A 6000-nucleotide genomic window follows, 5' to 3' on the forward strand; every position below is an offset into this window, starting at 1 on the left:
TGACAGAACAACTTACAGTAAAGTGTGACAGAACAACTTACAGTAAAGTGTTACAGAGAAACTTAATGTAACATGTTAACTAGTTTATTATGTAAGAAACAAGGTTTCTGGAATGTGCTTTATCCATGTCTCCATCCTACATGTGTCCTCTCTTTCCTCTGCTTGTCTAGTTGTTCCTGTTTAACTGGTTGGTTAGCAACCAACCAACCGCCTCAGCTGTTCTGGATCCTCCCTCCCTTCTTTCTTCCCAGTGAGAGGGAGATGGGAGGGAGCGAGGGAGGGGGAGAGGGAGAGGGGAGAGGGAGGTGGTGGGGGAGGGAGGGAGAGGGGAGGGTGGGTAGAGAAGTGTAATAATGAATTTCAGTTAATGACTCAGCATAATTGAGTAATAAAACCTACTCTTACTGTGAGACTGGTTGAGTGACATTCTATTACAGACCCTTAATTAATGTTCTTGTGTGAGAAATTAAATTATGTGGCATATCAAAATCAACTCTCAAAGTTCTACCATAAATCCACGATGAATTAATGAGCATAAAACTATAAAACACATTTTCAAACATTTTGAAAATAGAAATCAAGATAAATTAAATAGACTCTCTCAGATAACACTGGTTATACTGGTGGAAAGTCTCTCTCTCTGATACCACTGGTTATACTGGTGGAAAGTCTCTCTCTCTGATACCACTGGTTATACTGGTGGAAAGTCTCTCTCTCTCAGATACCACTGGTTATACTGGTGGAAAGTCTCTCTCTCTCTGATACCACTGGTTATACTGGTGGAAAGTCCCTCTCTCTCTGATACCACTGGTTATACTGGTGGAAAGTCTCTCTCTCTGATACCACTGGTTATACTGGTGGAAAGTCTCTCTCTCTGATACCACTGGTTATACTGGTGGAAAGTCTCTCCCACTCTGATACCACTGGTTATACTGGTGGATAGTTCCTCTCAGTATTTACTCAGGCACACCCTCTTGAGAAACTGGTTACCTGTGATCTCATTAACCAGCCTGGCTCTTTATCTGGAGCCTGGGGACCAGGTTACCTGTGATCTCATTTAACCTTTATTTAACTAGGCAAGTCAGTTAAAGAACAAATTATTATTTACAATGACGGCCTACCCCAGCCAAACTCAGACAACGCTGGGCCAATTGTGCACCGCCCTATGGGACTCCCAATCACTCCCGGATGGGATGCAGCCTGGAAAATATCAGGCTATTTTTCTATATTGTCTCTCCGGGTGGTGATCTAGGATCAGTTTTTGTTTTATATCATAACTAATAAGATTACATGGACAAGGAGGATCTGATCCTAGATCAGCACTACTACTCTAAACACGGTTCCTGGAAAACGGCTGTTAGGAAGAATACAAACCACATGATGGTGGTGTACTGACACATAGAAACCACATGATGGTGGTGTACTGACACATAGAAACCACATGATGGTGGTGTACTGACATAGAAACCACATGATGGAGGTGTACTGACACATAGAAACCACATGATGGAGGTGTACTGACACATAGAAACCACATGATGGTGGTGTACTGACACATAGAAACCACATGATGGAGGTGTACTGACATAGAAACCACATGATGGTGGTGTACTGACATAGAAACCACATGATGGAGGTGTACTGACACATAGAAACCACATGATAGTGGTGGACTGACACATAGAAACCACATGATGGAGGTGTACTGACACATAGAAACCACATGATAGTGGTGTACTGACATAGAAACCACATGATGGAGGTGTACTGACACATAGAAACCACATGATGGTGGTGTACTGACATAGAAACCACATGATGGTGGTGTACTGACACATAGAAACCACATGATGGTGGTGTACTGACACATAGAAACCACATGATGGTGGTGTACTGACACATAGAAACCACATGATGGTGGTGTACTGACACATAGAAACCACATGATGGTGGTGTACTGACATAGAAACCACATGATGGTGGTGTACTGACACATAGATACCACATTATGGAGGTGTACTGACACATAGAAACCACATGATGGAGGTGTACTGACACATAGAAACCACATGATGGTGGTGTACTGACACATAGAAACCACATGATGGAGGTGTACTGACACATAGAAACCACATGATGGAGGTGTACTGACACATATAAACCACATGATGGTGATGTACTGACACATAGAAACCACATGATGGAGGGGTACTGACACATAGAAACCACATGATGGAGGTGTGCTGAAACATAGAAACCACATGATGGTGGTGTACTGACACATAGAAACCACATGATGGTGGTGTACTGACACATAGAAACCACATGATGGAGGTGTACTGACACATAGAAACCACATGATGGTGGTGTACTGACACATAGAAACCACATGATGGAGGTGTACTGACACATAGAAACCACATGATGGTGGTGTACTGACACATAGAAACCACATGATGGTGGTGTACTGACACATAGAAACCACATGATGGTGGTGTACTGACACATAGAAACCACATGATGGTGGTGTACTGACACATAGAAACCACATGATGGTGGTGTACTGACACATAGAAACCACATGATGGAGGTGTACTGACACATAGAAACCACATGATGGAGGTGTACTGACACATAGAAACCACATGATAGTGGTGTACTGACATAGAAACCACATGATGGTGGTGTACTGACATAGAAACCACATGATGGTGGTGTACTGACACATAGAAACCACATGATGGTGGTGTACTGACATAGAAACCACATGATAGTGGTGTACTGACACATAGAAACCACATGATGGAGGTGTACTGACACATAGAAACCACATGATAGTGGTGTACTGACACATAGAAACCACATGATGGTGGTGTACTGACACATAGAAACCACATGATAGTGGTGTACTGACACATAGAAACCACATGATAGTGGTGTACTGACATAGAAACCACATGATGGTGGTGTACTGACATAGAAACCACATGATGGTGGTGTACTGACACATAGAAACCACATGATGGAGGTGTACTGACACATAGAAACCACATGATGGAGGTGTACTGACATAGAAACCACATGATGGTGGTGTACTGACATAGAAACCACATGATGGTGGTGTACTGACATAGAAACCACATGATGGTGGTGTACTGACACATAGAAACCACATGATGGAGGTGTACTGACACATAGAAACCACATGATGGTGGTGTACTGACATAGAAACCACATGATGGAGGTGTACTGACATAGAAACCACATGATGGAGGTGTACTGACACATAGAAACCACATGATAGTGGTGTACTGACATAGAAACCACATGATGGTGGTGTACTGACATAGAAACCACATGATGGAGGTGTACTGACACATAGAAACCACATGATGGTGGTGTACTGACACATAGAAACCACATGATGGTGGTGTACTGACACATAGAAACCACATGATGGTGGTGTACTGACACATAGAAACCACATGATGGAGGTGTACTGACACATAGAAACCACATGATGGAGGTGTACTGATATAGAAACCACATGATGGTGGTGTACTGACATAGAAACCACATGATGGAGGTGTACTGACACACAGAAACCACATTATGGTGGTGTAATCTCGGTAACATCCTGATTCAGTTCTATTTTGACATTTTAAATGTAACCTTCATTTAACCTTAATTTAACCTTTATTCAACCTTTTTTTAAATAGGCAAGTCAGTTAAGAACAAATTCATATTTACAATGACGGCCTACACCGGCCAAACCCGGGCGACGCTTGGCCAATTGTGCACCACCCTATGGGACTCCCAATCACAGCTGGTTGTGATACAGCCTGGATTCAAACCAGAGTGTCTGTAGTTACGCCTCTAGCACTGAGATGGAGTGCCTTAGACCTTTGTGCCCCTCGGGAACCACTCAGAGTTTCTTGTCGTGCCAGGCAACAAAAATGTTACATTACAATAGTCCAAGTTGGACACAAACAGCCATGTGAATAGGACACTTGTTGTCAGGCCTTTCCTGTTCCATGCTGGCCATTGATTTTTGCCCCCATTGATGTAGGCTAAACATAGGAAAAGTTGGCCCTATGACATTTATCATAACCTACTGACCCATGTCCTATCTACAACATAACTGTAAGCATGTCATTTAAGGATAATTCATTTGGAAACATTATTTATTCCCTTGGTCATCCATAATAATTGATGCTGAGTGAGATGAGTTGGAACTGTTCACGATTTACTACACTTCCCACAGTGCTTTGCCGCGCATCGTGTCATGACACTGTCACTCTCTGCTGCCCATAGCGGCGAATTGATCCAGCATCTCTGCACTGGGTGTATAGGGCGAATGGATACGGGAAAATGCAGTGAAAATATGTAATTCGGCGCATTTTCAATGTTTTAACAATTGCGATGAGGGAAAGAAAGTATGAGAGGGTGGATTTTCTCTTGTGCCGCTGCGGAGTATGGGCCGTTATCTTGAGAGAAATGCGGAGTATTTTTCCTCATAGGTGTTAACGCAGAAAATACAAGATGAAGAAGCAATTCAATCGAATGCGACAGCTCGCCAACCAAACGGTGGGCAGGTAAGCAAACCGGGAAACCGGTTAACTGCCTCCTTTTCCATACCTTGTTATGCACGTGAGAGTGAGTGAGAGTTTGCAGGAAACGTAGCCTAGCAAATCTGCTTGAGCAGCGCTTGGTCCCATTCCAATGGGACGGGAATAGGTAACCGGACCAAGCAGATAATATTCATAATCATATAAGGATTATTGTCATACAGAGTCACCGCAACGAATTGATATAGCCAACAGGGATAATGCATAGGATGCATTTATTTCGCATTGCCGGTGGTCTCCTTTTGCGTAATGGCCATTTGGAATACCGCAGAGCGTGTAGGCGCATTGCCCTTATCCCAGCCCACTGGATATAATAATATTTATATCCTCAGTTCAGCAGCGTCACAATATATGGGGTTATTATTGGGCGAGGAGGAAGGGGGGGGGGGGGGGGGGGGGGCATGTAAATTGGGGCTAAACGCTCTCATTTCATATCAGGGGTAAAATGATGCCTGTCACCCACCTTCCGAAGGCTAGATACTGCTGATGCGGACAGATGTCTCTGCGACACGAGGGGGAATGGGGAAAATTCGCAATGCTTTCAATACGCAGTTATCTGAGCTGTGGTTCCTGTCAGAAATGAGAAACATTGCAGGTGCAGCATCATGATCGTCTCCTATGCCCCGGGAAAGGTCGTTTATCACTGCATCAGGTACCTTCAACCCTATGGATGTAGCCTGTGCCATATTCCTCCACAATCCACATAGTTTACCTGGCAACTACACTTTGCCCCACTCAATTAGCAAAGGAGTTCTGGATCTGGTGTCACGGGAATGTGTTTATTATCACCTATGGAAAGCTTTTTAATTTTGGAATTATTTATATTGCTATGCCTGAACAACATATGTCCTTATTACTCCCATGCTGGGATACCTGTAATCAAACCCAATCAAATGTCAGGTACATCATGTTGTTTATCCACCTGTAATATCAGGTACATCATGTTGTTTTTCCACCTGTAATATCAGGTACATCATGTTGTTTATACACATGTAATGTCAGGTACATCATGTTGTTTATCCACCTGTAATATCAGGTACATCATGTTGTTTTTCCACCTGTAATATCAGGTACATCATGTTGTTTATACACATGTAATTAAAACAACATTAGCATGATTCTCACATCCCCCTCCTTAAGCTGCTGCTGCACTAGTGTATATGGTGTGCCCCCCCTCCCCTCCCACAGACAGCCTGCTATTACAGGAATATGTTACATTTGACCTTTAACATCTCTGCTATGTGTTTATCACTCCTCCCATCGCCCTATCTCTCTCTTCCCTCTCTCACCTGTCTCCCACTCTCTCCTCTCTCTCTCTCTCTCTCTCTTCCCTCTCTCACCTGTCTCCCACTCTCTCGCCTCTCTCTCTCTC

Source organism: Oncorhynchus clarkii, chromosome 12 (genome assembly GCF_045791955.1).
Source record: "Oncorhynchus clarkii lewisi isolate Uvic-CL-2024 chromosome 12, UVic_Ocla_1.0, whole genome shotgun sequence".
NCBI lineage: Eukaryota > Metazoa > Chordata > Actinopteri > Salmoniformes > Salmonidae > Oncorhynchus > Oncorhynchus clarkii.